Here is a 21,921-nt window from a genome sequence, read left to right as displayed (position 1 = left end):
ACTCTCGTGTGCTGAGCACTCAGCCAATGCGTGCCCAGAGCGCGTGGACCTGAGGACTCTGCAGAAGCCTTGATCTTCTGTTTTGTTTTGGAGGAAAGGTAACAGAATCATGAGTCATTTCACTATTTCCTTGTTTTCTACAATGATGATAACATACTTTTTTTTAAATGTATGGGTTTTTTTTTTTTTCTTTGTTGGTTGATTTTTTTTCTTCTTTTTGGTTTGTTTTTTGTTTTTTTCTTAGTGCAGCCATTGAAGAGGTAGGAGCGGGTGGGGATGGTGAGATGGCTCAGTGGGTAAATGTGCTTATCACCTGTTAATGCAAGCCTAGAAATCAGAGTTCAATGCCCTGAACCTTCATAAAGGTGGAGGGAGAGAGCCAAGTCTACAAAATTGTTCTCTGACCTCTACGTGTGACGCTCCTACGTCCCTTCACACACATTAAATAAAAAACGTTAAAAGCTTTTTTAAAGCTGTAGTGCACTGACATGCAAGGCAGCTGAAGAGTCAACCCCTGGAGCTCCAGGCTGGGAGAGGTGCTGAAAGGCCAGCAGTGAGGGAAAGACACAGCCTCAGCTGCCTGCCCTTCTCCACGCCCACCATCAGCTCCTGATAGAACAGCTATTGACCTAAGGCCAGTCTGTCCCAGCCAGGTGATAAGTGTGCGCCCTCTGCAACAGCCGAGACAGACTGGCTCTGGCCTAGCAGAGAGAAGCCACGTAGCTCCAGGGCCTGGCTCCTTGCCCATCTTTAGCACCATTTTGTCCGAATCCAGAGCAGGAAAAGCAGGAATCCTAAGGAATCTTGAGAAGTCATTCTGTCTCCCATTCTGTTGCTCCATGAGCCTTTTGTTGGTAATTGAGCGACTTTCATGGACACGCATGTTAACCTTCTAATTACTAAGCTAAGTAGAGGTAGTTGTCTCTCCATGATGTGAACCCCATCCCTGTGCTAGAATCCTTTATCATATCATTGCGTATGAGTACATGCTATATATGTATGTGTTTGTGGGTATCCATGTCGTAACACGTGTAAAAGTCAATGGAAAACTATGGAGTCAGTTTTCCCCTTCCGTGTTTATGTGAGTCCCAGGGATTGAGGTCAGGTTCTCCAGTCTTGGGTAACAAGCGCTTTACTCAGAGAGCCGTACCGTTGCTGTGCGGCACCTTTGTGCGGCTTCCTGTCCTTGTGGCCGTGGTCCTGTGGACCTATATAGCTAGGATGCTGAAGAAAAGAGCAGAAAGAACAGCTCACAGCTTCCATTATTAAGATGACTACCATGGATGCCAGTGCTGGGTGTCTTTGGTTGCTTCCCCACCAGCCAGGCTCCTATTGGTTGGTTCTCTGTCCTTCTCTACACTGCCCAAGATTGAGCCAGGGGAAACGGTCAGCCTCCCTCTTGTGTCTTCATGTTTCCAGTTGTGTCTGCCAGTTGAAGGCCCCGGCTGAGGATAGAGAGGAGTAGAGTGACCCTGGTGCTTTCTCCTCCTGTGCCCGCTCAGCAGTGCCAGTTTGCTCCAGTTTACTCTCCTGCAGCTCTTAGGCTCCAGGGGAGCACAGGGTCCCTGGCCACAGCTTCAGTGTCGGTTCCTGCTGGCGGTTTTCCCCTTCCCTCTATATTTCTCTTAATGCTGCCTCCCTTCCCCTCTTTATAAACAGGCCCTTCCTTAAACTCTTCTGTCCCTTTGGGAGGCGGGAAGGGGTGTATCCGCTTCCTGCTGAGACTCTGACCCATGCAGAAAACATTTTCTGATATGTATCTACCATAAGAATAAACCGTTCTCCAGCTGAGCCTCGTGAGATCCTCATAGGAGCCCTGGTTCTGATCTTTATAACATACCCAAGCCATACGGCCGCTCTTCCCCTCCTTGCTTTTATCTATACGACAGACAGTGGAAGGCACCTGGTTAGTGACCTCTCATCTAGGAATTTGGAGGAAAAAGATATAAACGTGTAAACGAAGAGAGACCCGGAGAAAACCTAGACAGTGACTTTCAGAATTTGTGAGACAGGCTGGAAAAGCAGAACTTCCTGGAGAGCAAATCCCTTCTGGGTTTATAAGGTGAAGTTGGATGTCTTGGGGGACATCCAGTCACTGTCCAGTGGGATTCCCCCAGGCCTCCTGTGAAGAGTCCCTCAGGTGGACCCACCCAGCCTGTGTGATGCTGGCTCAGTTCTATTCTGAAGAGAGTGGTGTGCCTGTCTGTCATGTGCTTGCATGTCGCTGGTGGGAGGACATGCTAGAGGCCAGGGAAGCATAGGCCTTACCCACCAGCACAGCTGACTATGGAGGAACCACCCAGTTCCCCTCTTCCTACCTCCAAGTCCAGACTACCGGTTCTGGTTCTCTACACTGACCTTCCCTGGATCCTCTCAGGACCTTGTCACTCCCTCCAGTCTGCCCTTACTATTTTCTTTAATTTGCATAACCCTTTGAATCACATATATCACTAGAAAAGGAAAAAACAAAATATAATCAAGAGCTTCTTGCTGCTCAGTTTCTAAAGCACAAAAAGGAATCTTCTTTTTTTCTAAGTGCACTGGGTTCCCTGTTTTGTTTTTTTGTTTTTTTTTTTTTAATTTTTATTAACTTGAGTATTTATTTACATTTCAATTGTTATTCCCCTTCCCGGTTTCTGGGCCAACATCCCCCTAACCCCTCCCCCTCCCCTTCTTTTTGGGCTTCCCCTCCCCATCCTCCCCCCATTACCACCCTCCCCCCAACAATCACATTCACTGGGGGTTCAGTCTTGGCAGGACCAAGGGCTTCCCCTTCCACTGGTGATCTTACTAGGCTATTCATTGCTACCTATGAGGTCAGAGTCCAGGGTCAGTTCATGTATAGTCTTTGGGTAGTGGCTTAGTCCCTGGAAGCTCTGGTTGGTTGGCATTGTTGTTCATATGGGGTCTCGAGCCCCTTCAAGCTCTTTCAGTCCTTTCTAAGATTCCTTCAACAGGGGCCCTGTTCTCAGTTCAGTGGTTTGCTGCTGGTATTCGCCTATGTATTGGCTGTATTCTGGTTGTGTCTCTCAGGAGAGATCTACATCCGGTAACTGTCTGCCTTGTGTCTGGCTGTGTCTCTCAGGAGAGATCTACATCCGGTAAATGCCTGCACTTCTTTGCTTCATCCATCTTATCTAGTTTGGTGGCTGTATCACAAGGAGTGCTTTTTAAATTATTATTACATTATTTAGTTTTGGGGATACCGCCATTCCATGCAGTGCCTTTGGGGATCAGAGGATCACTGCAGAACCATCTCTCTCTCCAGCCCTCACAGATGCTTCTTAGGACAACAGGAGGGCCTGGTGCCAGGCTTATACCCAGGTTGCTTTCCAGTACAGATGCGTGCTGGTGACTCTGAGATGGGATGGCTGACCCATGCCTTGGGAAAGCTGGGGCTGAGCCATGACCAATTCTGTGGTAGCAGTTGGACCTACCACATTGCTATGGGGGTTGAATCCCACTGTTGTGCTTTGAAAGATTTGTGTGTCGGGGGCTGGAGAGATGGCTCAGTGATTAAGAAAGAGCACTGACTTAGTCTAAGTTCAATTCCCAGCAACCACATGGTTTAAGTAAGTCTGTGTATATGGGCACCAATGTTTGTTACAAAATCCCTCAGAACTCCCAAGTAAGGGGGAGATGGACAGCAGCAGGAATGTACTGGATGGCACAGTTGCCACTGTGGTCTTTCATAGACTGGGGATGAGATAGCCCATGGGTAACAGAGAGTCCAGCCAAGGGCATTGAAGGCACAACATTAAGGCTCGGGCCTTCTCCTAGGCCGCCCTCACAGAGCTATGGCCCTCCCCCCTACTGGACCATCGTTCCCATCTCGAAGGGCAGGGACCAGAACCAGGAAGGTGGGAAGCTGCTCCTAGGAGATCCAGTCCACCCCTCCTGCTATAGCCACACTTCTCTCACCTCCAGGGAGGGGCCTTGAAACCCTTGAGTGACATGGCTTCTATCAGATTAATTTACCCTTGAGTGACATGGCTTCTATCAGATTAATTTATCCTCTTGCATCCTACGCCACTCTGAGTCCTTTGGTCAGGTGAATCCATCCGAGACCCCCTGAGCCCCAGCATCCCTGTCTAGCAGAAGCAAGGAATCCTCAGGCCCCTCTGAGATCACTGTAAACTCAACCCTGCAAGGCAGATCAGGGCCACTACTCCAGCTTCTAGTTCAGCCGTCGTACTGTGGATGGCAGAGACCCCAAGGCTTGGAACCCTAGTAGCACAGCCAGTCTACATATCCCCTTCAACAGCAGGACGTTCATGGTCCATGTTCCTGGAGGGACAGATAGGACTCTGGTGGGTACAATACCATGTGTGTGAGCCTGTATCTTGTCTCACCTTGTCTAAGCTGCCTGTAGTTTGACCAGAATATGTCGGAAGTCAGCCATATCTAGGGAGACTGCCACCAACCTCGGGAAATATTCAGGAAGTTCTGAGCTATGCTCTTAAAACTGAGCCCAACGTGGTCCTCAGCAAGATGTTGCAAGTTTTCTAATCTGGACACAGAGGCCAAGAGGCGTGAAGTAAAAGCTGGCTGTTCCCCATAAACATAGACACCCTGAGTCAGCCTTCCTCCCTCCTCCACTAATCTCAGAGCCTCAGCTGCAGTTCTGCCCTAGGGAAGTTGAGTTACCACCTCTCCAAGAGTGACTTATTAATAACTGTGCAGAGTGAGTGATCCATTTCCCTGGGCAGAGTGGGCGGGGCCTACCGTGTTCCCATTACACACCATTTCACCTGACACAAGTGCTTTCAAGAGACCTGCCACAGAAGAAACGCATTGCAACAGCCTGCTGTAATGTCTCTTCTGCCTGTGTGGGAGACCTTACGTGGGCATCCACTACACTCTGCTGGGAGTGGCTTTCATTGGGGCCACTGGAGGCCTTGACATGTTTTTGTATTTGCCAAGGCCAATTGGGGTGGCTCAACAGGTGAAGGCATTTGCCATCAAGCCTGACTGCTTCAGTTCAGTCCCCCAGGACTTACGTGGCAGAAGGGAAAAGCTATTACCTCAGATTAGCCTATGACATCCAAATATGTGCAGTAGTGTGCATCCCCCTTGTAAAACTAAATGCAAAATAAAAATGTTTGTTATTTACGCCTGCGTGTGTTTATGTGTATCACACGTGTACAGTGCCCGTGGACTCTAAAGTGCCTCAGATCCCCTGGAACTGGAGTCAAAAGCAGTTATAAGCAGTCAAAACGGGGCCCTCTGCAAGACCAGGAAGTGCTGTTACCTCTCTACCACCTCTCCGGCTCCAACTTGAGGCCTCTCTCGTGGGCCTGCATTTCCAGTGTGTCTGAAACTCCTAGTGCCTAGATCTCACTCACCCTGGCCCCAAAGATTCCCAAAGAAATTGGTGTGAATTTAAATAAATAGTTTCGTCGCCATAGTAACCAGCACTGGGATGGAGATCACCTATCTGCCTATCTGACACTTTAACTGTGATCTGCATGAAAACTTGAGGCATATGATGAGATCACTGCTGGATACAGGGGGCATACCCTGTTGCAGCTGGATACCTCACCAGGCCCCACCTCCACCTCGGAATCCCAGCATTTGGGAGCTAGGAGCCAGAAGATGGGGTTGGGGGTGCGGTCATTGTGATGTGTTAATTGTCAGGTAGGTGTGGAATGACCCAGAGTACAAACCTCAGGAAAGCCTCTGCGCAGGCCTGTGAGGAATTATCTTGATTAGGTTCACTGAGGTAAAAAGACCCACTCCAAAGGAGGGTGGTAGGTTCCTAGACTGCCAGAAAAGGAGGGAGCTGCCAGAGCACAGCAGGCATCTTGCTTCCTGTCCGCTGTTGTAGTGTGACCACTGGGCTCCCGCTCCCACCACCCCTTACCCACTCTGATGGGTGAACAGTGCCCTACAACCGAGTTTCAAATCAGCCCTTCACCTCCTGGTGGCTTTAGTCAGGATATTTCAAAACAGGGAGAGGTCTGCCCGGCTACATTAGACTTGCCTCAAAGGGACAAAATAGATAGTGAAGTGACTCACACAGCGTTTATTCTTTTGTCTCTGTTTCTTCTACACGACGATGAGTTTGTGAGATGACTCATCCAACTTGTCGCCTATAATTGTTGTTTATTTTTACAAGATTTTTTTTAAAAAGATTTTTGGACAGAGTCTTAACTGTGGAGCTGTCTGGCCTGGAACTCACTATGTAGACCAGACCGGATATGAACTCACAGAGACCTCTCTGCCTCTGCCTCCAGAGTGCTGGGATTCAAAGGCTTGCATCACCATGCTCCCCCCACCCCCCCCCCCCCGCTGAGTAGGCGCTTAAACCACACCGAGCTGCCCTGAGTGGATTCCTGCAGTTTACTGATCCTTCTGCAGCTGGGAGGTGTCAATGGGTGGACATTCTGGTGTGGTCTTTGGGATCGTGTATGTTTCTGTCAGGCGTACGCTTGAAGGTGGAAATACACTCCCCCGAGCTGTGCACGAGGAGACTTCCTCACATCTTTGCCAACAGTTGGTGTTTTCTGATTTTCTTTTTCGAGTTTCCTGGTCTGGTATGGTAATCACAATGTGGTTTTAATTTGCATAGGCCTGGTGACTAATGTAGTCGAATGAATACATTCTCATATGTTTATTAGCCAGTTAGGACTCTGGAATTATCTGGGTATGAGCCCATCTCTCTGTTTTGTTTGTTTTTAGACATGGTCTTAAATATAGCCCAGGCTGGCCTTCAAACACACCGCATAGCCAAGATTGACTTAAAACTGAAGTCACTTTTTAAGTGCTGGTATCACAGGTGTGAGCCACCACACCCAGTTTTCTGCAGTGCTGAGTCAAAGGCAAGGCTTTGTGCTAACCCAGCAATCCATCATTCACCAGCTGAGCTACATCCCCAGCCCTGATCCCAGCATATATCTAAAAGCCCTTGGATAACGTTAGTGTGCAACCAAGGTAAACCAGAAGTGCTTGTCCCCCTTCCCCCACGTGGATTTCCTCCTGAATTGCAGAAGACCTCCTGGAGTTGAGATCACTAGCTGCACCCTCAAAAGAGCACCAAGAGCTTGAAGCTGACAGTTGAGGATCTTCAGGAATGTGACCTCCAGTTCAGAAGGGTCTGGGGTGGTGGGGCTTGAAGCAGCCACAGCTACCACAGACATTTCCTGACCACAAAAATGGCCCCACACTGGTCCTTATGGAGCCTCAGGCAATCATGTAGAGGAAGTAAAGGGCTCCATGCCAGGTACTTCCCAGTTTCTGTGCTAGCATGAATGGGTCCCAGCTCTTGTCTGAGGTTATGGTTAGGCTGGGACAGTAGAGCATGTGTTCCAGAGACTGAGGAAGGCTTGCTGTCTGTGGCGTTTGTGCTGGGTGCCAGAGCAGCTGGTGGGCCTCTCCCACATGAGTACCAGTTGCTTCCCTCATCTGGAATATCCTCTTCCATTCTCTGGTTCTAGGGTTTTCTCAACCTTTCCTTAACCCACAGTCCTCTGACTTCTGCAGCCCTTAAAGTGAGGGCATACATTGTGGCTTCTGATGTCATGCTACCTTGATTGGGTCATCACTGTCATCTATGCTCACCTCCCATGGCCTGTGGGCTGTAACTTCATCCTAGAGACTGCAGGGCACTCCCTTCCTACTCCTCCTGATAACTTGGAGAGAGCATCTTCCAACATGAGAAAACCTGGTCCATACATAGACAAGAGCTAGTCAGACAAGCTGACTGCCATGTGTGGATTCTGTGGTAGCATTATGCCGTCCTGGTTAGTGAGGAGCCCTTCTACTGAGTCAGGAATTCTCAGTCCCCAGAACTAAGGCTGGAATGCTGGTGCCTGGATGAGTTGTGCACAAAGGCCCCTTGGGGCAGTAGGCTCCACACACCACTTTGGAGTTCACCACTGTGCCTAGAACTCAGTGTCTGTTCCGTGTACTCTTGGAGACGGACAAGGGCTGCCTTCTCTTCCTTGAAGCCCTGCTAGCTTCATGCCATTGACATGTTAGAGGCTGGAACCCTCCTCCACTCATGTAGGAAGCTTATAGCTGCTTTACGGTCTCAGCAGCCATCAGCGTCTTCTTCTCTCCATACTCACCACCTGAACTTCATAAGAGAGCACCGGTCCACTGAGCAAACTTCACTTCAGGAGTCCATATACCCATAGCAATCACACCCTTCTATCCTCTCAGACCAGGCCTACAGAGGCTCCTACCCATTCATTGGCTCTTGACCTGTGGACCATGGTGCACTGTCTCCACGGTCTGCATGGTGCTCTACCCTCCCCATCACATAGATGGTGTTGGTCATTAGGAAGGGAAAAGGTTTAGTTCTGATAGTTTAGGATTAGTGCCAAGGTAATTTAGATGGGACATCCAGTCAAAAAGTAATTTGACTTGAGACGTGCGAATCGAGCCCACGATGAGAGGCTACTTCACAAGTTTCAGACCGGTTGTTTTCACAAGTAAACAAACAAAACAGGCAAGTGTGGGTAATTGGGAGTCTGTACGGCTAATGGGAATGGAGAGTATGGCCAGTGTGGAAAACCAGTGGAAGGACTTAGAGAGGCCAAGAGAGGGCAACAGTAGCTGACGAGGAAGGATGGGATGTGGCGAGAAGATACATGGAACATGAAAGAGACTCTGAGCCGGGAGGCTGCCAGGGAGTGGGGGTGGGAGTTCATGAGAGTGGAGAATCTAAAACCCTTTGCTGGTGTCTGTCTTTGTTGCTGCTCTGTTGCTGTAAAGGGACACCATGACCAAGGTGCTTCTAAAAGAAATCATGTGATTGAGAGCTTACCCGCAGTTTCAGCGGGTCAGTCCATGGACACCATGATAAGGAACAGGCTGGCAAGCATACAGGTGTGGCACTGGGGCAGTAGCTGACAGGTTATGTCTTATCCACAAGCTGGAGGGAGGGTGAGACAAGGGACACACAGAGACAGACAGACAGAGACTGGGCCCTTTTGAAACCTAAGCCTCATCCCAGTGAGAAGGCCACACACCTCCTGGTCCTTCTCCACCAGCTTGGAACCAAACATTCAAATATATGAGCCCCTAGGGCTCATCTCATTCAAACTGGCACAGCATCTGATACCCTATACTCTAATAAAAAAACGACAGCCTACCGTAGCGTCCAGCTCTCTTGCTTCTGTCAGCATCGTCAAAAGAAATGAAAGCAGGAATGAAGAGGTTTTTGTCTTTGGTCAAATTTCCATCACTGAGGTAAGCAGTCCAAGGGAAGCCATTTGGCTCATGGTTTTAAAGGCTTCAAAACATGCTCCTCCAGCACCATTGTCTTCCGGCCTCTGCTGAAGTAGACCAGAAGGCGCATGGAAGAGGAAGCTGTGGCTGAAGTCCCAAAGCCTCCTTCCTGGCACCTTAGTGACCTTTCTTCTACTAGTCCCCACCTCACTGGTGCCTTAGGCCAGGCTTTCAGAACTAGGGCCTTTGGAGGACCTTGAAGGTCCCAATACAATGTCTATTCACCAGGGCTTGCAACCGCCAAAGGGCATTGCATCGCCCATTGACAGAAGTGGATGGACCAAATAACTCCTGACACCTGCTGCTACAAGGAAGAGGAAGAGAGAACGGATCTTTTGAAGGCTCAGTACTTGACTCTCCCGAAACAAGCCAGGAGTTAACAAGACAAAAGGCTTACAAAGTCAACTGCACTCATAAACACAAAGGACTAGCCTGAGGAGTGGGTCCTCTAATAGAACAGAGGCAGGGACTTTTTGCACCCAACACCCACTGTTCTCTGTAGTTTTAGTGTTTGGTGCAGAGGATCTAGCCCAAGGTATCAGAAAGACTGCATTCTACCACAGAGCCACACCCCAGCCTCAGAAGTTTGCAGGGGCAACGGAAGCAGTGATTACAAGCAGTTTAGTAGGGTACCTCAGATTGTTTTCAGGAGCCCTGGAAACAGATGTGGGCTGTGACTAAGTCCTGCTGGGCTCTAAGCGTAGCATTTGATTTTCAATCTCTTCCTGTATGAACTTAATCTTTTTTCAGTTGGTGAAAAGTCAGTGAAAAGGCTGATGTGTCCTTTGCTGGATCTGGTCTGTAGGTGATAGGAAGGAAAGCCCTTCCCTCTCTGAAGTCCCTTAGGGCTCTGGTTGAAAGTCTGAATGGGAATATTGTAAAACACCTTAGTAAAACAAGCCAGCCTCTGAAGGACACATTTTGTATCATGCAGTGTTTTACAGGTATAGGGATTCCAGTTGGGATGGACCTGAAGATGGTTACATAAGGCCTCAGAACCATACACTTCAAATGGTTAGTGATGTGTTTATAAAAAGATAAAGAGAGTGGGCAATATGTTTTATGGATGTGTGGTGAGGTGTGGGGAAGAGGGTGCCTCAGTGGGCCCATGCTGAGACATCCCTTCCCCCTGAGGGACCAGCCACACGATGGTATAGTATAGAATAGAGTTTATTCAGGGCATGGAGAGGGGGAGTTGAGAGGGTAATAGAAACAGGGAAAGGCAGAGAGAGAGAGAGAGAGACAGACAGACAGACAGACGGGGGAGAAGAGAAGAGAAGTAGAGGCAGGCCATGAGCACTTGGAGAGAGAGGGAGGAAGAGATTGGGGAGAGAGTGGGAGCAGGAAGGCAAGAGCAAGAGAGAGGAGGGGGACAAGCAGCCCCTTTTATAGTGAGTCAGGCTTACCTGACAGTAGCCAGGTAACTGTGGGGCGGAGCTTAAACAACATGCTAACAGAATGACCAAGCATGGAGGCCCATGCCTATGATACCGGCCCCTAAGGGGCAGAAGGAGAATCCTGAGCAATCTAGGAGTTTAAGACTAGCCTGAGCTAGTTAGACTATTCTCACAACTATTGTGATGGTTACTTTGGTTGTCAACTTGACAGGATTTAGAATAATGAGGAAAACCACCCTCTGGGCTTGTCTTCGTTAAGGTAGGAAGACCTGGGGCTGGGGATTTAGCTCAGTGGTAGAGCACTTACCTAGGAAGCGCAAGGCCCTGGCCCCAGCTCCGAAAAAAAGAACCAAAAAAAAAAAAAAAAAAAGGTAGGAAGACCCACCCTAAACATGAGTAGCTTAATTCCCTGGTGATGATGCTTGACTGAACAATAAGAGAGTGAAGTGAACACCAGGCTGCACCCCCTCTCCCTCTCCCTCTCCTTTTCCCTCCCCTCCACCTTCCCCTCCCCTCCCCTCCCCTTCCCGGCTGTGGATGCAAAGTGAGCAGCTGCTTATTCCTATGACTTCTACAACACGATGGGCTGTGCCCTCCAACTGTGAGCCAAAATTAGCTTTTTTCCCTTTGTTTCTTTTGTCTGACATTTTGTCACAGCAAGTAATGATACATACTATACTACAGAGATGAATGTGGATATGTTACAGAGATTTTAGAAACTATTAGTAAACACGGTGGCTGGGGTGGGGGTGGGGGCAGGGGTGGGGCAGCATGGGACGGGACTTAAAATCATTCTCAAGCACTAAATAGAGCCACAGTTAATTTTTCAGGATCTTTCTATTTCAGAGACAGACTGACAGAATGACTGACAGACAGACTGACTGACTGACTGGTTTGGTTGGTTAAGAGAGAGAGAGAGACAGAGAGAGACAGAGACACTGACTGACTGACCTGGTTGGTTGGTTCGTTCAGGAGCCTTATTGAACCTATAGGAAGAATCTCCTCACCCTGCCTCCCAGCTGTCCCACGGTGCTTCCTCCTCCCTTGGAACCTCCCAGAACTGCATCTGTTATTCTGGATGTCAGCCAATCCTGGCTGATTTTGCTCTAGTCATATCCTGGGTCGTGCCCTGAAAATGCCCATTTCTTTGCTGTGTCTAAAACAGTGCTGCAGAATGGGCCAATAAGACATGGATAGGATTAGAGAGAGGAGGGCCTTTCATGCCCTCACAGATGCTGAATGACAGCTCTCTGGAGCTCCAGTGTCTGCTGGTCGGGTCCCTCCAACCCCTGCCTGGGAGCACTAACTTCTAGGGCATGATGTGGAGCCTCACGCTGTCCCAGGTTAAATCCTGCTTCCCCAGCCTGTCAGGAAACAGGACCTCCATTCTCAAGGCCCAGGCTAGCCTAGGGCTCCGAAATAGGCTGCAGAGTCTCTGACCCCTGTGGCAGCTACTTCCTCTGTACCTCTTATCCTGAGGCCTGTCTTCTACACTGCAGTGAGTGGGCCGCAGTGTTCCCCCACAACTCTGTAGACGCTAGAGACTGTTATGTTTCCACTAACACAGATCTGACCCAGTAAGATAGCAGTTGCCACATACCATGGGGGTAGTACTACAAGCTCACGTTTGGACCTAAGTCTAGGCCCCTTTCTCTGCTCGAATATCTGGTCTGGGATTCACAACATCTCCAACTTAAATTGGGAGAGAAAGATGAGACAAACTGTCACGGCCACTCAGAGCGCTGAAGTGTGTGAGCACCCAAGACAGACGAACAGCCTTAGCCGTAGCCTTCTCATGTAGCCGCTGGAGCGTGTGGCCCTTCTTCTTTTGACTGTGAGGCTTCCAAAGAAGGATTTATTCAGTCTTGTAGCCTGGGGCATTACAGCCCAGCCCAGGGAAGATTATCGTTTTATTGCAACTTTGATTAATGATTGATCAGAGGCTGATACTAGAAGCACTAAAGAACAAATTTGCCCTGGAGATTAGGGACGCTTACATCTGCCAGGCAGGCTGGGGGCCTGGTCCACCTGCTATCTCCAGGATCAAACTAGGACAAGGGTGCATGGGAGACCTGCCCCACATGTTCTCAAACAGAGAGGGAAAGGATGAGAGGTATCCTCCAGCCAGTTGAGAGTTACCCTAAGATTTTCAAGGAAACGACAAGGGACAGAGGAAAGGGGATTGGCAGCCTTATCAGGATCGTCCGCTCTTGGGTTTTGTTACTAATGTTCCCCCATTGCATTGATGAAAAGGAAACTGAGGCAGGGGAAAGACGCTTCCTAGAAATACTGAAAATGGCTGAGCTTTGTATCGGCCATTTTGTAAAGGTCTGCCTGGACCCCCACCCCCCTACCCCCACCCCCCACCCCCCACCCCCGTGAGGAAGGAGTTGTTTTCATCTCACACAGTTTAGCCAAGGATCAACGGTCAGGCAGGGAAGGATGGGGTGCTGAACAGGGAGACCCCCTTGCATAAATATTTGGACTGCAAAGATCCTTGGAGCTAGTTCAGGCCATAATGATGTGCTCCGGCTCTTGATGGCCTCTGACTTGCCATAGGTCAAGTAAGAATCACTGAATGACACCTCCCCCCTCAGACTCGGAAACCAGGGAGCCTGCATCTGCTTCTTCTGAGTATCCCTACAGAGTCCTGCCCCTGCCTGCCCTCAGGGAACCCCCCAGGAGCAGGGTGCTGGCTGGACAGCTTCCTCTTGGCAGCTTCTCGAGAGCCCTGGGGAGCAGGGCAAGTGGAAAGCTGGCAGAACAGTATCTAAATTGAAACTGGAAAATGAAACTGGAAATCACAGCCTCACATCCTCCAGGGTCCAGCGCTTCAGGCTCTCTTTTCCACAAGGCAAGTCCCCAAGGGAGAAAGAGGCATGCTCAGTGAGGGTGGGAGGGGTCAGTCCATAATGTGGCTTCATGTGCATTTTCCAGCACTGCTTGTGTGTGTGTGTGCGCGCGCGCGCGCTGCCTCCACTCCCACAGTCTGCCTGGACTTCCCCATGAGGAAGGAGGCACTCGGTCACACAATTTAACTAAGGGTCAAAGATCAGAAATCCTGGGCTCTCTTCTCTGACCCCACCCCTACAGATACACATGGGTTCCAGTGTACACACACAAAGGCAGTCTGGATAATCCAACAGGTCAGCCTTCATACAGTTAGCAGATTTCCAGACGAGACTAGGATACAGGAGAGAATTCATTGAAAAAGAGCTATAAATTGACCTGCTGACTCCTCCCTGCCCCTCACCTCAGCTGAAATATCTCCTCCTCAGGGAAGAGCTGCCCAACACCCCCCACCCCCATACACAGACCAGCCCTACACATCCCTTTGGTTAAACTCCTTGAAACTGCACCCTCTCTTTACCCTGTATTTGGTCGCTATCCACATGCTAACATACCAAGTGTCTGCCTTTCATTGAACTACACTTCTGTGAGGCTTATACCTTGTCTGTGTGGCTTATGTTATACCTCCGATGCCGCACCTCAAGTACTTCTTGCACACTGTGTTTGGAGACCTTATGATGCTCCCTCAAGACTGCCTCAGGGGCTCCAGTGTCCACAACCCTTCCCAGGCCCTCCAAGTACCTTCCCATGATGCTGTGGAGGTAACAGACAGCCCAAGTCTGCTGTTTTCAGTTCCTGGCCCCAGGTCATGGAATACTTGGACTGCCTCCAGGATCCACAGGATTCTAGGTTTGGGGTGGGAGATGGCCACAGGGGTAACTCTCCTGTGGCACATGCAACATAGCGCTGTCTTTGCCCCCTTATCTATACAGCTGGATGTCACATATACAGCTGATTCCATATACACAAGGGCACTTGGCTCCAGAAGGACCAGACGAAAAGCCATTGTCATCGTGTTGAGTTGGAGCTGAAGGTTGGGAACGGGAGTGATTTAAAAAAAAATTATTAATTATTTTATATATGTGAGTACACTGTCTCTTAACCTCCAGACATGCCAGAGGGTCGGATCCCATTACAGATGGTTGTGAGCCACCATGTGGTTTCTGGGAATTGAACTCAGGTCCTCTGGAAGAACAGTCAGTGCTCTTAACTGCTGAGCCATCTTCCCAGCCCAGGAGTGATTTTTTTTTAAATAATAATTTCTTATTAAATTGTGTGTGTGTGCCCTGTTGTTACCTTAGCTGTGAGCAGTCATTAATTACTATGAATACAAGCACAGCTCCCAAACACAGAGCAGGGCAAATGGGAGGGACCTGCTGCCCCATCTTCCTTCCAACGTTTGTGGGGTAGGGCAATAGCTTCAATAGCTTGTAGCAGTTAAGTTACAAGTTGTAACAGAGGAAGGTGACAAATTGAAACTGCCAACCGTTTGAACTGTGGGCTGCCTGGCCTGCGCTGAAGTGATGGAGCCAGTACAGATGGTGAGAGCCCAGGGGGGCAGGCCCACTTCCTCCCTCCCTGCCTGCCTCCTCCCCATCCTTCTCGCACAAGCCGGCTTCCCTCCCAGGGCTGCAGGAAGTGAGGCAAGGAGCGGGCGTTTTGGGTGTGTTTGTGGGGGCAGTGGGGGAGTGGGGCGCAGAAGGCGCAGCTGCCGTGGGTGAGGATAGAAGCTGGGCCCTCGAGCAGTCTGGACTTGTTAGCTGCCCAGTACCAGCCTCTGCCTTCTTGTCATTAAGCCTGCCTGACGAGAGTCTGCAGCAGGCTCTTCCGGCTTGAGCCTGTGTGCCACGGTCTCGATGATCCAGGGAGAGACAGGAAGGGGGAGAGTCGAGTCCTCTCTTGGAGGAAATGCAGCTGTGGTTTTTGAGACGTTCATATTGCTCTGCTGTGGTTGGTGTTTCTCAGGGTTCTCAGAGGTGAATGCAGGGTCAGTGCCCTGTCACCAAATAAGGTTCACAGTGACCCCTAGCAACAGTCTTCACTGCCCATTGGCTGCCGCTGCTGCCATTAGAGGCGGGCTGATGTTTCCACATGCAGAGCGGTTCCTCTGCTGAAGTCATTGCCCTTCAGAGCACCACGGAAAGGGACAAGGTTCTGAACAAAGGTGGACAAGTGGAGGCGGGGCAGAGCTCCACCTGGCTGTGTGAGTCTCAAGAGTCCAAACCACCTGAATCCTCACACAGAGCCTGACCAATACCATCTGTGCTGTGGTCAGGGATCAGCTTAAGATAGGCCCTCTACCGCCTCCCTGGGCTTCCACCATGACTCCACAGTGGTGACCATTGGGTTGGCTCACTTTTCTTTGTGCTGGGCACTCAGCTAGACTCCTGCATGTGACTCCTTTGATTCAGTAACCCTGTTAGCCCCCTTTTTATACAGAAACCGAGGTTGAGGGAAGTGAGGACTAACCCAAAGTTACACCGCTAATAAGTCACACTTTAATGTCAGTTTAGATAGCTCCAGATCCCATGCTGTTGGCCACTACACTGTACTGACGGCCCGCAAGGTCTCTGACTCAGCAACACACACACACACACACACACACACACACACACACACACACACACACATATATTCAGCAGGTGATTTGGGCACTCCCCCAACAGGCTTCCCAAGAGTCCAACATGGTCCGCCAAAGAGCATACTGCTCAAACATTGAGCTTTGAGGGCCAGACATCGCTGTAGCCCTAGCATTTGGTTTCCACTCCTCTTCTGGATTTCTTCCCATCCCCCACCCAACTGTACCACCAGGGTGAGGAGCCGAGAGACGGCTGCCAAAGAGGTGCTAGACTGTGGGGGCCAGGGGAGCAGGGCTGACAGGCCAGGCTGAAGGGTTCAGAAAGTAAGGAGTCAAGGAAAAAGAGCAAACAGGGCTCTCCCCTACACAGACAGCACTGTGAGTTAGAGCACCACCTCCCTAAGGACCACTTTGTAGGCTAAAAGTGAAAAGGAAGAGGCTGAGGCCCGGCTCAGTGCTAAGAAGTACTTGCTGCTCTTGCAGAAGATCTGAGTTCTTTCCCAACATTCACAACTACTTGTAACTCTAGCTCCAGGGCATCTTGTTTTTTCTCATGGCCTCTGTGGATACACACACACACACACACACACACACACACACACACACACACACACACAGAGAGAGAGAGAGAGAGAGAGAGAGAGAGAGAGAGAGAGAAGACAGAGAGACAGAGAGACAGAGAGACAAAGACAGACACGGATGGACAGACAGAAATTCAAATAAAAACTTAAAATATGGGTTGGGGATTTAGCTCAATGGTAGAGCACTTGCCTAGCAAGTGCAAGGCCCTGGGTTCGGTCCCCAGCTCCGAAAAAAAAAAAAAAAACCAAAAAACTTAAAATATGTCGGGGAGGTGGTGAGATAGCTCACTGAGTAAAGGCACCTGCCACCAAGCCTGATGATAAACTATAGCTGATACCTACGTGGTAGGAGAAGAGAAGTGACTCCCACCTGTCGTCTGATCTCCACATGTATGCTGTAGCACAATCTCCTACCCCCTGACAAAAAAATAAACTAAATGCAAGGAAAAAATTTAAGATGGAAATGCAAATACCTTATAATCTCAAAGTCCCACTCCTCCAAATCTTTTCTTGCCATGGTTTGACCCTTGTACACTAGCACATTCATGATTGTGTCACAAAAATTCCTGTTTGGAGAAGCAACACACATCTGGTCTCCCCATATAGGGAGCCCAAGACAGACCAAAGTATAGATAACACCAGTATCCAAGTTGTGAAACATATGTTTTGGGGTTCCTTACAGGAGTATGAGTGAGGGGTTATTTACAGGAGCAGGAATGAGTCAAAGACAGCTGCATCACCAAGGCCCACTCCAGCATGGGTGAGAGCATACAAATCTGGGAACCTGGAGTGTACTACACAGCCATCAGGCAGCTCAATAGGTTGGAGAACTTCCAGATGGCTCAGTTGGTCTAAACCTCTTCCAGGCAGTTGGGCTGTGGGGTGGCTGGCATAGTTTTTCTCCCCTGAGAGTTGTCTTTGTATCTCAGCTTTTCTTTTTTTTTTTTTTTTTTTTTTGGTTCTTTTTTTCGGAGCTGGGGACCGAACCCAGGGCCTTGCGCTTCCTAGGTAAGCGCTCTACCACTGAGCTAAATCCCCAGCCCCTCAGCTTTTCTTCCTCTGAAGAGAGCCTCTCAGTGTTACTCTGGTGGGGAGGGGGCCTAGTGAATCTGGTCAGTTTCAGGGACTTCCTAAAGCTATTTTAAGTTGTTTACCTTCCTGTTCAAGGAGTTTCCCTGCCTCCAGGATGGAATGTTTCAATCTCACTGTTACCCAACATTCACACAGCGGAGAAAGAATCTCGAATTTCACAGAGTGACACATACACCTGTAATCTCATAGAGGCAAGGGAGATTAAGAGTTAAAGGTCAGACTGGACTACATGGTGAGTTTGAGGTCATTTTAGGTTACATGAGACCCTGTCTCAAAAGACAGCCAAACAACAAACAATCCAAACATCTGTGGACAGAAAAAGAGCCCAGATAAACCACGAGACTTTCTTGTAGTGACGACAGGAGCCACAGAAATATGCAGTAGCCATACCATCTGGTAATACTGGAATGACCAGTGACTCTTATTGAGGGTATGATTGGAAAAATATATACAAATATATTTTTGTTGGGGACTGGAGAGATGGCTCAGCGGTTAAGAGCACTGACTGCTCTTCCAGAGGACCTGAGTTCAATTCCCAGCAACCGCATGGTGGCTCACAGCCATCAGTAATGAGATCCAATGTCCCCTTCTAGTGTGTCTGAAGACAGCGATAGTGTACTCATATAAAGTAAGTATAAAAATAAATACATCTTTTTTAAAAAATATCTCACCTATTTAAAAAAAGAACTCAAATATGTTTTTCTCAAAAAGTTCGTTCCTGGCAACACTGAGCTGCAGAAGGCAAACAAAGGATGCATATGATCATGGTGTCATACGGGGAGCACATGGAGGACTTTGCACAGGGAGCACATGGAGGACTTTGGCCATGGGGTTACTATCTCTTACTCTTGGTGATGGTTATGAAGAGATTTGCCTTCTGGCTATCTGTTAAACAGAACTCACGTTTTGTAAGTTGTTATGTATATATCTTTTCACCATAGGGAACGAAAAGCAAGGCTAATAATAGGGCTTAGCAAGTAATGGCGCTTGCCACCGTGCCTGATGACCTAAGTTCAGTTCCCAGTAACCCATGCCGAAGACAGAGACAGCCAACTCCCACAATTGTCCTCTGACTTCCACGTGTACTCCATGGCAGAAGTGTGACCTCTTCCATGCCTGTACACAAGAGGTAGGCAGATAGACAGATAGATTAATAGCACATTAGCTGAGGGTGTAGCTCAGTTTATAGAGTGCTTGACTATCGTGCATAAAGTCCTGGGTCCAAACTCTGGCACCACAGAAGCCAGGCACGATGGCCCATGCCTGTAATCCCAGCTCTTGGGGCACAGCGGCAGGAAGATCAGTAGTTCAAGGGCATTCTTGGCTACACAGTAAATTGGAAGCCAGCCTACATAAGACCCTGCAGAAGGAGGTGAGGAAGGAAGGGGGTGCATGGAAGGGGTGGTTGTTTATGAATCTCATGTTGCCCTCAACAGTGCAATGGTGGACAGCACCTCAAGCTCACCCCACAATGCACCTCTGTGGAGACACCATCAGTGCCACACTCCTTGTTCTGCCACAGCTGTGACCAACAATAAGAGACAGAGACAACTACAGAAAGTGAGGAAGGACAATCTGTGACAACTTACGTCATCGGTGGTGTGAGAATGGGGGCCGGAAGAAGCCATAGTTCTATGTTGGGGTTTGGTCAGGTGATGCTACATATTCAAATCTGGTTGCCACCCCACCCCATCCCCTTGACACAAGCACATTCTCATGTACACCAAATGATGTTGTATAAAGCTTGCTCCTCTATAATCTCTGATTGGTCAATAAAAGGCTCAACCGCTGGGCAGAAGAGAAGTAGGCAGAGCTTCAGATCCTGGGCTTGGGTCTTAGGTAGGGAACACAAAAAAGATCTAGGGAGAAGGAAGCTGCCATGGGGTAGATGGTAGATGGATAGTGAGCACATGACCAAGGTTGACCTGATGAAGCAGAAACAGTGCAAATGGGGCGGATGCAAGTATTTATGGGGATTTTGACAGGGACAGGGGAAGCTGATGAGTCCATATCTGCCCAGCTATAGTATTTTAAAGCTTTTCATAACCTAAAGGTCTCTGTGTCTTTTACTTGGGAACAAAATGGTCTGAAGTGGGGGTAGAAACCCCTAATAGATATCAAAGGCAACAAGGGGGTGTAGCAGACCCCCAGAATAACGACATAAACTGTGAGTTACTTCTGCCATGCTGTGACCAAAATAGCTGAAGAAAACAGCTTAAGGCAGAAAGACTCATTTCGGCTCACTGTTTCAAGGGATTCGGGTCCATCTTGGTAGGGAAGGTACAGTTGTTAACAGGAGTGTGTGGTTGGGGCAGAGCAGGAAGCAAAGAATGGTCAGAACTAGGGTCTGGCCTGTAACCTTCAAAAGCCTGCTCCCATTTAGACTCCACCCCTCATCCCGACCACCAGTTCCACCAACTGGGAAACACTGTCTTCCAGACCAAGGCCTATCTGGACTTCAAGGGGCCTTGAAGACACAGAGGAACTCATGCAAATACCCCAACCAAGATTGTAGCCCTGCATGCTCCCCACCCAGAGCCATCTCAGCCAAGAATCCCTAAGGAGTCTCCCCTCACAGATGCCTCCTTAACTCTATCAGACAGACACTTGAGCTCAAGAAATTAAGGAACAGGCATTAGCAGTGACGGATGGCGGAGCTTAAGGGATGCTGAGGGAGGGACCCGAGGCCTTCCTAAGTCGGTCAGTGGCCTGATACTGCCTAAGACACAGACTTGGTTGGTTGCATCCTCATTCATTTCCTTACTTGCTAGCATTAGTCTCGCGGTGTCACACTTAACTCAGTCGAGTGAATGCATAGGTAGCATACGCTGCAGAGCACAGAGGCCTTAGAGCCCTGCCTCACAGGCCACTCAATGGGCCCCTGCCTCTCGGAAGGCCTTGTCCATGGTAAGATATCCCTACCCATTGGAGCCAGCTTCCTCAGTGATACCCAGGGCTTTCCCCCAGGGCCCACGTTACACAGATATTCTGGCAAGTGTTAATGAAGCCCATGTTCCGTTAGCTTCCCCAAGCACAGGGAGCACAGTTCCTTACACTCTGGCCCACAGCACACTGGTTATCCAGTCTGAAGAGGCAACAGGAGTGTCCAGATAGATTCTGAATGTACGGACTCAGAGGCGTGGGTGGGGAAATCTTGACTCTCAATCCTGCTGGTATATTTGGTGATTATTTGGATCGTCATGGTGCTGCTACTGGCATGGCCTCCAGCCCTGCAGAAAGGTTCAAAGTTGGCCCCCACCCCATTTTCTTTCTTGAGTGTTATTCATTAGGCATCATCTGCCTTGTTTTTTGAGACAGCCTCTCACCGAACCTGGAGCTCACCAATTAGGCTAGGCTGGCTGTTCAGCAAACTCCAGGGATCCGCCTGTCTCTGCCTTAGGGTTGGGATTACTAGGGCGCACCTGAATTTTTTTATGTTGACTGTAGGGATCAATCTCAGGACCTCATGCTTGGGATACAAGCACTTTACCAACTAAGCCCTCTCTCCAGCCCCCATTAAAGAACATTAAAGAGTGATTTAAATGCTCTTCTGGCCGTTATCTTCTGGCCCTGTTTTGTTGGACAGCCCCGTATGGTTACCTTCCTGACAGATCCCAGAACCCCAAGGCAGCTGTCTAGTGGTATGTATACGTTTCATCAGCATGAGTTTGTATTTTGTTATTTCAATAGGTCACTTTTGCCATTCAGCGAGCATGGACCGTGTGCCAAAAACTGCTAGACGCAAAACAGCTGTGAAGGTCTAGACTTGTCCCTACCTGCCAGAGCACCCAGACACTTCAAGCAGACTGGCCGACGGCGCCATGATCCCTGATTTTACCTACTGTGGTGAACACATCAACTGCCAGACATCATTGGTGCCCTCTGGGGGTTCACCTCTGAATGCACCCCACATGTCTTGGGGTGCTAGATGCAACCGTGGAGGGAGAATAAAAGCAGCTTTCTAGGGATGGAATCCTGAGTCTGCCACGAACCCACTGGGTGACCATGGGTGAGTTCCTTAACACTTCTGAGTGTCAGTTCTCAGTGAAATCAAGTTAACAGTCTACACCTCAGAGGCATATGAAAATGGGACAGAATCACCTCACTGAGGAATCTGAAGGGAGTAGGCTGCTGTTGACGGTTGTGTCTGTGAAGTGTCTGGTGACTGAGTTGGGAGGAGGGCACCTTT

General features: G+C 49.2%; 1 long non-coding RNA gene across 3 annotated transcripts in view; it reads left to right on the top strand.

Annotated features, from left to right (window-relative positions):
* The window catches only part of LOC102550895 (uncharacterized), a 70,782-nt gene that overhangs the window by 44,367 nt on the left and 4,494 nt on the right, over window positions 1-21,921 (top strand). Inside the window, exons 3-4 of one of the 3 annotated variants that reach the window (XR_005490204.2) lie at window positions 19,169-19,292; window positions 21,423-21,741. This is a non-coding gene — a long non-coding RNA (uncharacterized LOC102550895). Of the gene's footprint in view, window positions 1-19,168; window positions 19,385-21,422; window positions 21,742-21,921 lie in introns of all 3 variants that reach the window. The other 2 variants (XR_357595.5, XR_005490202.2) reach the window with 2 other exon arrangements.

This window comes from Rattus norvegicus, chromosome 10 (genome assembly GCF_036323735.1).
Source record: "Rattus norvegicus strain BN/NHsdMcwi chromosome 10, GRCr8, whole genome shotgun sequence".
Lineage (NCBI taxonomy): Eukaryota > Metazoa > Chordata > Mammalia > Rodentia > Muridae > Rattus > Rattus norvegicus.
Note: the sequence above shows the minus strand (reverse complement) of the source record. Positions and strands in the feature narration are given on the sequence as shown.